The 11,397-nt window shown below is 42.3% G+C and overlaps 1 long non-coding RNA gene across 1 annotated transcript; it reads left to right on the top strand.

Annotated features, from left to right (window-relative positions):
* Positions 1 to 9,961: 9,961 nt before the first annotated feature.
* On the top strand, positions 9,962 to 10,511 carry LOC101442012 (uncharacterized). The gene is made up of 2 exons (XR_011646609.1): positions 9,962 to 10,088; positions 10,207 to 10,511. It is a non-coding gene; the product is annotated as an uncharacterized lncRNA (long non-coding RNA).
* The last annotated feature ends 886 nt before the right edge of the window (positions 10,512 to 11,397 follow it).

The following is an 11,397-nucleotide window of genomic DNA, read 5'->3' as shown; positions in this document are numbered from 1 at the left end:
TTAATGTAATATTATTACAAAGTCAATAAAAAATAAAAAAATTTTAAAAAAAAAAAAAGAAAGTTCAGATATAGAACCTCATGTATATAGCCATATAATATTCGATAAAGCCACCAAACCCTCTCAACTGGGAGTGAATGGCCTATTCAACAAATGGTGCCTGGAGAACTGGATAGCCATATGTAGAAGAATGAAAGAGGATTACCATTTCACACCTTATACAAAGATCAACTCAAGATGGATCAAAGACCTAAATATAAGAGCCAAGACCATAAAGACCTTAGAAAGCTGTGTAGGGAAACATCTACAGGACCTTGTAATAGGAAATGGCTTCATGAATATCACACCAAAAGCACGAGCAGCAAAAGAACAATAGATAAATGGGACTACCTCAAAATTAAAGCCTTCTGCACCTCAAAGGAGTTTGTCAAGAAAGTAAAAATGGAACCCACACAATGGGAGAAAATATTTGGCAACCATATATCTGATAAGAGACTTATAACTTGCATATATAAAGAACTCATATATCTTGAAAACAAAAAGATAAACAACCCATTTAAAAAATGGGAAAAAGACTTAAACAGACACTTCTCCAAAGAACAAATACAAATGGCTAGAAAGCACATGAAAAAATGCTCCAAATCTCTAGCAATCAGGGAAATGCAAATCAAAACTACAATGAGATACCATCTTACTCCCATAAGATTGGCAGCCATGAAAAAAACAGTAGAATACAAATGCTGGAGAGGATGTGAAGAAAGGGGAACACTCATCCATTGCTGGTGGGAATGCAGAAGGATCCAACCATTGTGGAGGACAGTTTTGCGGTTTCTCAAAAAATTATCCATAGATTTGCCATATGACCCAGCAATACCACTGCTGGGTATATACCCATCAGATCTGAAAACAAGGACACAAACCGATATATGTACACCAATGTTCATAGCAGCATTGTTCACTATCGCCAAAAGTTGGAATCAATCCAAATGTCCATCAACAGATGAGTGGATCAATAAAATGTGGTATATACACACAATGGAATACTACTCAGCTCTAAGAACCAATACACTACAATCGCACGTGATAACATGGATGAACCTTGAGAATCTTATGTTGAGTGAAGCAACTCAGGCATTGAAGGACAAATACTATATGACCTCAATGATATGAAATAAGTTAACTGCCTCAGAGAGCTAGAGTCTGGAAAAGTGGCTTACAGGAAATCAGTGGGTGGAGGAAGGATGTGAGTTAATGTCTGCAGGGGTGGAATCTGTGATGAGCTGGCGGTAAGTATGAGCACAAAGAAGGGACAAATTGGGGGCAAGAGGTTACCTTCGGGTGGGGTTTTCTGGGTTTGAGGGGGGCTGGGGATGGGAAGAGGGATAATATTGTCCAAGAAATAGGTGGGAGGGAGGGGCAAAATACGAATATGGGAGAGTGTCAGAAGTTCATTGAGAACTAAATGTTGAGTAAAACGTATCAAAGTATAAGTAGGAGGGTTACCTGGTTAGGACGCTCAGGGGGTATGGTCTGATGCGTGACGGACTCCGGAGGGAATAGCTGAAGGCTCATTTTGCCAAGGTGGGTTCTACCATTGGGTGGGGTGGACCCATATCCTGGGGAAGACTAATGCCGTTGAATAGAGAGAACTGTATCTCTCGTGAGAAAGGACGGCTCCCAGGGTATTAGATTGGCAGGCGTTGTGGGCCCTAAGGGGAGGGGAAAATGGATGTGGAATAGATGGAACAAAGGTAAATAAGGGGGCAAAAGAGGAGTTATGTGAGAGTACACGAGGATGAATATAAAACAGCTAATATTACACCAAAAACATATAGGGGACGACAGACTAATAATGACAACCATAAGACAAAACATAGGATAACTAAAAAATTTAGAAAACTGTACAGCCTAAAATATGGACCACATAGTAAGCACAAATGTCACCTTGTTTGAAAACTATAGTGTTGAAATCTGTACATCAGTTTCAGGAAATATGATATGAATAAGTTAAAAGATTATTGCTGTGCAAGGGAAAAGGTTTTATGGTGGATCTGGGGAAATACTGTATATTGTATATATGAATTTCGGTGATCTAAGACTCTTCTGAAGCTGACATTATGTTGGGATTCCCTTTACGGGAAGCTTTGGATCACAGAGTGGTTCAACAATGGCAGTGGAGGAATACTGATATGGGATGTTATTGACAGGATATATATGGTTGACAGTGAGTTATACAGGGCATATGCCCAGGGTATATGGTAATGTCTATATATACTCATAGTGGAAACAAAAACAACAGCTGGGGGGGTACTGGGCTCCTGGCCGGGAGGTCACTGTTGTGGGCCCTGGGAGAGCAGCGGCAATCCTCCAGGTGCAACGGCAAGAACCAGGAAGGAAGGAGGGCCCAACAGTGGGCTCGTGATACTAATGGTTACACTTTTGAGCCTATACACCTGCAATAAGAACAAGGCCTAGAGTAGCATTGTGCCTGGGGGTTTCCTCCTGACAGCCTGCATGTTACTCAAATGTGACCACTCTCACAGCCAAACTCAGCATGTAGATGCGATGCATTCCCCCCAGCGTGGGACATGACACCCGGGGATGAGCCTCCCTGGCACCGAGGGATCACTACCACATACCAGCTGAAGAAGCAACTAGAAAATGACCTTGAATTAAAGATTCAATGCGGAACAGCAGAATATACCTGTCTACATATAATGACATGACTTCGGGAAGCTGTTTAACCTAATGTAAGGGGGAAATGGAAAGGAGAAATGAGATTATAAGGCTGTGAGTCTCTAAAAAAGAGTCTGGAGGTTGTCAGAAGGAATACCCCTATGTACAACTGAACAGAGTCTAAGAGACAGATAAGGTAGATACAACCCCAGGTATTGGTTCTTTTGAGGGATAAAGAGACCCACGGGTTCTATGGTCATGGCAGAAGGGGTTCACTGCCATGACAGATAGCCCTTCTTTGGAGCTGGTGTTTCTGCGTGATGGAATTGGACTCAGAGGGGATCTCTTTTCACAAGACTTGCATGCTACTTTATTGGAATTGTAGTCGGTGCTGGGTTTAAGATATATGTAGGGGATTCGAATCTCTGGACTGATAATATGACACCCAGGCCCAGAGCCTCAACAGACTTCAGCTCCTACACTTTGATTTATTGGACTTACTCCACTCAGCTAACATGGAGTTGAAGAAGGTCAACCACCACAACATGGAGCCTAGAGTGTCTACAACTGGAAGCGGGAGGAGTGCATCCAGTACCCATATGGAATCTAAGCCCTCACTTGACATAGATGTGCAATGGACACAACCAATCCAATGTCCACAGAGAAAATGTGGAATGGGTGTGGGAACGGTAGCCATGGTGGCTGCTGGGTGTGGGGAACGGGAGGAAGAGATGAGATGTGGAGGCGTTTTCGGGACGTGGAGTTGTCCTGGATAGTGCTTCACGGACAATTACAGGACATTATAGATCCCCCCAGGGCCCAATGGATGGAACGTGAGAGAATCTGGGCTATGATGTGGACCATTGACTATGGGGTGCAGTGATGCTCAGAGATGAACTTACCAGGTGCAATGGATGTGTCATGATGATGGGAGAGAGTGTTGCTGTGGGGGGAGTGGGGGGTGGGGGCGGTGGGGTTGAATGGGACCTCATATTTTTCATAATGTAATTTAAAAAAATAAATAAATAAATAATTTTTTAAAAAAATTAAAGATAATAAAAAAAAGAGAGGCTGGGCCCTTGGTGCTTTATTTCCCTATATAGGTATGGGAGGTACATTCTTATGGCTAGCTCACTATATACTGCTTTTCACACTAGAAAACGTGTTTTAACTTTACTCATTTTGATGACTAGACTCATACTTGTGGCTGCAAACAACTTTAATTGTTCAACTGCAACCCAACTGCATTATTCCTGGATGCTGTGTGATTGACCATATTCAATTCAATCACATTATTCCTAGAAGCTGTGCTATATGCTGTTGCTTACCTATGTCTTTCTCAATGAGAATTGTTAAATGTAACATATTGACATGTGTTCCCAATTTCATTGATTTCTCTCCATACACAGAGATCACAGAATAGAGTAAGATTGTTTGTTCTCACACACTGTTCCCTGCTTTCCATTAGAATAGCAGAGATTTACCTAATGGCTGAGATTGGAAGTGACATGCATCCTGCAATCCGCAATGTTTGCAGAGAACACAAGCTGAGGATAAATAGGTTCAGGATGTTCCTGCTATTGGGAGAAATTGAGCTGCTCCCTACTTTTGAGTGCGGCTTATGTCTATGTCATGAAGGGTTCAGAATTCAGAAACTCTTAAGTCTGACACATCTAAGCTCTTTCTGCAACTCAGAATCTTAGGAAATAGAACTTGTAATATAATCTCCATCTTCGTAACACCTGTTCCTCTTTCTTGCATGTTGCAGGTTTGGTTAAAGACAAGTGCTTGAATATGGTAACATCTATCCTCAGAATCTGCTGAATTTTTATAGTAAGCTGAAAAAACTGATTTTTCAATATACTATAATGTATGTATTGGAGAATATAAATGGTTTTCCACAACCCCATTTATGTCAACATAGTCAGTAATGATCATGGTTAGCTTCTTTCGTGCTGAAACAAGGAAAAATCATTCCAACACTGGCAGATAGGTGCTAGTTTTTCTTTAGAAAAGAACTTTAGTGCCTTCAATTTTATTTATATCCCTTAAATCTTTGCAACTAAATTCATGAGATGTAGACAGATACTCTTTTAAATTGCTGGATTAATGTATAATTTGACTAAATGTACTCGGGGAAACTCCTGAGTGTTTTGTACACTGGATTCAGCCCCCACAGGAAGATGAGGACAGGATTTTCTAAGATACAGGGGAGAGAGTGTAGGGAGGGGCAGAGTGAGATAAGGAGGAATTGTTGTCAGGATCCAGACCTTTGCCTCCTAGGGCAGCCTATGTCTCTTTTCTCATTCTTGGGTACTATTATTTTAGGAAGAACTTCTCAGTTTTATCGTTCGTGTTTTGATGGACCCAGAGTAATGAGGTTCTGAGACCTCACTTCTTAGCTTGGATCTTCTGAATGACCTTTGGAGAGTGAAACCCTTGTCCTTTTCTCTCTGTCCTGAGTCTGCACCCCTGTGCTCCCCTCCCCATTGTGCCTCTGCCCTCCCCTCCTCATAATGGTTGTAACTTCCGCTTTGTCTCCCGGAAACCTGATGGTTTTGTGGAGCCCCTGCCTCTGGTCACCTGCTGCTACTTCCACAGGCATTTCATCCCCTCCACTGTCCCAGGGGCACCCCCTTCATCTATCCTTGATCACGTGTCTCTTTCCCCAGGGGCAGGCAGATTATATCAACAGTTTCGTTGCCATCATTTTGGGGTCTTCTTTATAAATGAGCTCCTTATCTTAAGGTCCTCTCCCAACTTCATCTTGCCCTGCTTGCTCGACACTTGCAACCAGCGGGAGATGTTCCTATGATGCCTCACAGTAACACTGATCTACCCAAACCTCCAGCCTCCCTCATTCATGTCAGGATTTGGGTGGATTTGTGACCTGCCGCTTTTATGCAAAGCTTTCAAAACATTGGCCAAAATTAGTACACTTTAATATCTCACTGTCAGAAGAAAACTCCCTCATGTTCTTCTTCACTCAAAATGCATTTGGCGATGATTCAGAAAATGGAAGGACAGCCCTTGGCTCCCACAGACCATGATGGCAGAAGAGTCTGGGCCTGTGCTGCATTTCCCTCCCTCAGCTGCTGCTTGAGGTGAAGGACTTAGGAGGCCTCTCCAGAAACAACTACTTCAGAGCTCCCTTCTGCAACAGTCTCCCAGGGGACAAAGTTAACCTCCAGGTGGATCCAAGAAAAAATTTACATTTTGCTAAAAGCCATGGGAAGGAAGCGGACTTAGCCCAGTGGTTAGGGCATCCATCTACCATATGGAAGGTCCACGGTTCAAGCCCCGGGCCTCCTTGACCATGTGGAGCTGGTCCATGCACAGTGCTGATGTGCGCAAGGAGTGCCCTGCCACGCAGGGTTGTCCCCCTTGTAGGGGAGCCCCACGCGCAAGGAGCGCACCCCATAAGGAGAGTCGCCCAGCACGAAAGGAAGTGCAGCCTGCCCAAGAATGGTGCCACGCACACAGAGAACTGACACAACCAGATGACGCAACAAAAAGAAACACAGATTCCCATGGCGCTGACAACAACAGAAGCGGACAAAGAAGAAGATGCAGCAAATAGACACAGAGAACAGACAACTGGGGGAGGGGAATAAATAAATAAATAAATCTTTAAAAAATTAAAAAAAAAAGCCATGGGAGTCACCTTTATCATGAAATCAATGGTGGGCTGTAGAGTGAACCAAAACCATCCAGGGACACATAGACCTCATCAAAATGTTCCTTAAACCTGTGGACTCAAAACAATTGTTTATTTATATAAGTCAGTCCTTTGCCCTTACCCCAGACCAGGAAGTTGTAACACTCCTTGAATGTTTTGGCAGTGATGGTAGAGTGGTCCTACATTACTGCAAATCCCAGCCATGGGGATGAACCTCAGAGAAAAACAACATGCAACTTAATTTTTTAAAAAAGATTTTATTTCTTTTAATTTATTTCTCTCCCCTTCCCCTCCAATTGTCTGCTCTCTGTGTCCACCTGCTGTGTGTTCTGTGTCCACTTGCACCCTCAATGGCACTAGGAAACTGCATCTCTTATTTGTTACATCATCTTGCTGCATCAGCTCTCTATGTGTGCAGTGCCACTCCTGAGTTGGCTGTGCTTTATTCACACAGGGTGGCTCTCCTTGCAGGGCACACTCCTTGGGGGCACCCCTGTGTGGCACGGCACTCCTTGCATGCCACAGCTCTGCCTGTGGGCCAGCTCACCACACGGGTCAAGAGGCCCTGTGTATTGAAGCCTGGTAGACAGACGCTCAGTTGAGCCACATCTGCTTCCCAAACTTAAAATTAATATTCACAAAGGAAACAGATGCTCTGATATATTTTGATGCTTGTGGCAAGATATTTCAGGATATGATCTACTTAGCATGTATGCTGTGATTTGTGTTTATGTATAAGAAAACATCCACATAGATTTAATTCACAAAAATATAATTTGTATTAATACACTTAGCATTATAAAAGAGAGTATATTGCTTCTACTATTCATAATCCAGATCTGCCTCCAAGATATTGAAAAAGATACTATAAAGCGTCATTACCTTATTCTCAAATGTGTCAAATTGTTTACTTGTAGAATTAGCACCCCACTGATTTTTTTCACTGTCAAATTCACTTACTAAAGCATTCATTTTTGTTTCTTTTTTTTATTTTATTTTATTTTATTTTTTTAATTGATTTTGTAAAAATATTACATTAAAAAAATATGAGGTCCCATTCGACCCCACCACCCCCACCGCACCCCTCCCCCCCCCCAGCAACACTCATTTAGGAAAGTTCAATTTGTCAGGGAAGTGAGTTATGCCTTTTTTTTTTAGCATTTATGTCTGCAATTATTTTACAATATCAACCTGCTGACTGTATTTCTTACATTGACCGGAAGAGGACAACATTGCTAACAGAAAGTTCAGTGATTTGGTTTAAATTATTTACCAGGTGACAACAGGGGAAAACCTGCTCCTGCCAGGAAAGCAAGCCTCTTGACAAACTGGAAGACAGTGTTAGAGAATATGCATAGCCTGAAATGAATTACTTGATTGAGAAACAGACAATTTTACAAATTTTAGAAAATTGAATAGTAGCGTCTGTTCATTCCTATCATTTAAAGATTTCTGAATTGCAGTGGTATAACTGCAGTGTTTTTCTCTTATTTATATAATTCCAGGTAACTTTTGGGTATCTCTGGCAATATCTTTGTGTGTTTCACATGTATTTTCAAACTAGAAAATCTTCAAAAATAATTGAAAAAATGCCTTTAGGTATTATGTGTATTTCATGCCATGACTAATAGCATACCGTTTTCTCCTCCTATTGGATAAGTAATTGCTTGAAGTTAGACCTCGCTTTTTATTCATTCATTAATGTGTTATAATGCATCATTTAAAAAGAAGACATTCCAACTAAGCAATTCCCAGACTCCTCGTGTACAGAAAATGAGAAAATAAATGGGTATTATTTTAAAGTTCTAATTTTGAGGTAATTTCACTGACATGCACAAAAAAGCATATGTTGTGAAAATTTCATTACACATCTGTTTTAAAAATATGCTCCCTCTACCGTGGCTCCCATTTGAACAAATTTCTCCAATTATCCATCTCCTTCAGATGTACATCTCATTCAACCATGAAGTTCTTATTCATCTCAGTCTTATTTGGAGATGAGTTAAACTGACTTCATATTGGACAAGGTGGCCTAAGCCATCATGAGAAGCCACCTGAGAGATGCAACCTCAAGAATTTGAGCAGTACCTGCAGGATGACCACTAGGTTCTGCCTGTGCTCACTCTGCCCTCAGTGTTGAACAGGAGGAAGCATAAGGCTGGCATCCCCATGGAGCATGAGGGATGGCTTCCTCCATGACCATGTTCATCCACTACAGGACTCTGGGGATGGAGACAAAGGTTCTGGAGGTGGCCACAAATGCCATCAGAGCACCAGGATGAGGGGGGTTTTGGATGCTGTGAAGGGGCTTCTAAACATCCCCAGAGAGCCTCTTCTAGTCCCCGCACACTCAGCATAGATCTCTATTTTGCCCTGGGAACTTCTCACAGTTGTATTGTTGTGGAAGCAAAGAGATTTAATGCTCACATATTGAAGGCCAGGACTTAGGAATATTCTTGAGAACGAAAATTTATTAATGACCACCTGGGCTTGGGGACTCCTGTCCAAAAACCTGAGCCCCGAATAGGATTTCTGTGTTCCTTTTATACAGAGGATGGAGGTGTGGGGAAGTCAAATGGTGCTTTTATGAGAAAAATACTTTCTTTGTTAGTTTCTTTGAAATTTTAGTGTTTGGCTGAGTAGCAGATAGGTTTTGAATTAAAATAGCTCCCACATTCCAGGTAAACTTGAATTAACATATCACCCACCTTCCTTCTGGATGAGAATTTGAATACATATTCTGTCTACATCCTTTCTGAAAATTAAAGCCTATAGCGTCTATATTACTTAATTGACTTTTTAGTAACTAGGCACACTTGGATAAAGAATTAGATCATTTTGAAGTTATGCACAGGCTATATTAGTATCAGGAACTCATTTAAGAGCAGAGAATGAGGTTTTACTGTCTAGATGGAAGGCCACAGGTAGCATGAGAACCTGAACCAGAATCTTCAGGAGAGCAAGGAGGAGGACTGGAGAGAGAGGAGGATCTCTTGTCTGTGAATGTGCAGTTTCTTTTGGAGGAAGCTGGTTGATGCCCCAAACTTCCAAGACTTTCAGGCAGCACCTCCCTGGTATTCAATTCAGCTCCTTTGAATGGCTGATCCTCCAAGAATTGGACATGCTCTGGATATCATGTAGGACCTCATAAGGTCAGACTCAGCTGGTCATCCAGCCTAGCTTCTGCTTTATTTCTCTATGGAATCAAAGGAAACAGCTTGTGATTCTCCATTCATGGGGCAGCTGGCATTGGCCCAGAAACACAATTGTACAGAGACTTAATCTCCACTTGAATGCAACTGTCAGAAGGGAGGAAGAGAACATGCTGGCTATCATATCAACCATGTGGGTATTACAAGGAGAGAAACCTGGAGAATAAGGAGGAGGTGGAAAGAAAGCACTGAACTATTTCTAGGACTGAAATGCTTTTCCAATCACACAGCATCATTGAAATTCTCACTGACTGTTGTCACAGAGAACTCTGGATGCAGAAACAGCAGGGTGAGAGCCTCAGGTGCAGGAGTGAGTTGATGTACTCTATGCGGAAAGGTATGCAAATAGAGCCTCTCCCTTTGGGCCTGAAATCCAGTCCAGGCCCAGACCTTGCAGCTCTGAGAGAGGAGCCCCATTCTTGTGTCTGAGCTCTCCCTACTCTGAGCCCAGGTCTGAGGAAGAAGAGGAGACACCATGAAGTGTGTACTGGTCTTGACTTTCCTTTGGTCTGTTCTCCACGGTAATATTACCTAGAAATTGGTTTTGCTGCACTATAAATGTGTTTGTGTGCACTTGTTCATGTGTGTGTGTGACTATGTGTGACTATCTGTGACTCAACTTCTAATATCTGTTTGCAGGTGTCCTCTCTGAAGTTCAGCTGGTGGAGTCAGGGGGTGACTTGAGACAGCCAGGAGGATCTCTGCGCCTCTCCTGTTCAGCCTCAGGATTCACCTTTAAGGACTATAGAATGTACTGGGTCCGCCAGGCTCCAGGGAAGGGGCTGGAGTGGGTCTCAGAAATTAGTGGTAATGGTGGTAACACATACTATGCAGACTCTGTGAAGGGCCGGTTCACCATCTCCAGGGACAACAACAAGAACCAGGTGTATCTGCAAATGAACAGCCTGAAAACTGAGGACACAGCCCTTTATTACTGTGCTAGAGACACAGTGGGGGGAAGGCAATCCTGACTCAGACAAAAACCTCTTCTATGAGGTGGCCATGACAGGATGCTCAGAACTCAGGGAGCACAAGGAGCAGCTGCAGGAGCAGGTGCAGGGAAGTGGTTAAAGACAGGATTCCTGTCAGGATCTAGAGTTTCCTCTCCAGCTGTTTCCCCAGGAAGCATTTCTAAGTTTATTATTCTGTGCCTATCACTGATATAGTAAATGAGAATAGTATTGACTCAATAGGAGAAAGTATAATTATGTGAAAAATCAGGCAACTCTCCTTATGAAAGCAGAAATGGCTCTGCCAATATTTGCCTGGTTCAGAATTCTGAGTAGTTCATGGCAACCTGGTGAATCTTTCACAATGAGACTGGAGGCCAATGGCTCAGTAATATTTCTTATTAGGAAAATCACTGTGATTCACATGAGAACCAAGAATGAGGCTGTTCCATTGGATTGGACGGGATTTCAAATTGCACTCCTACTCACACCAAAGTGATCACATCAGACTCAGCATTGACCTGATTGTCTATTTGTGTGATGATCCATTTTATTTTCCCTGAAACTTTTTTCTTACATTTCCTTTTGTTCTTTATATTCCTTGTCTATGAATTATGTGTTTCCTCTGGTCTAACTCCCAAGGGTTAGACATATTACCTAGAGGTTCTGTGGCTCCTGCAGGTTCCTGTGAAAGGCAGAAGGGACTTCTTCACACATCATCACCTGGGATCTCTCCACTGTCCTCTGTGTGTGGAATTATGTGGAAAATACAAATGGTCATTTCTATCCATGCAGATAAATTTTTTTTGGTCAAAATGGGACTTAAATAGCAAGTTGATCTCTTGTGCTGCCTAAACTGTCATACTCTCACCCATGTTTC

Source organism: Dasypus novemcinctus, chromosome 19 (genome assembly GCF_030445035.2).
Source record: "Dasypus novemcinctus isolate mDasNov1 chromosome 19, mDasNov1.1.hap2, whole genome shotgun sequence".
Classification (NCBI taxonomy): Eukaryota; Metazoa; Chordata; class Mammalia; order Cingulata; family Dasypodidae; genus Dasypus; species Dasypus novemcinctus.
The sequence above is the reverse complement of the archived record's forward strand: the minus strand, read 5'-3'. Positions and strand labels throughout refer to the sequence as shown.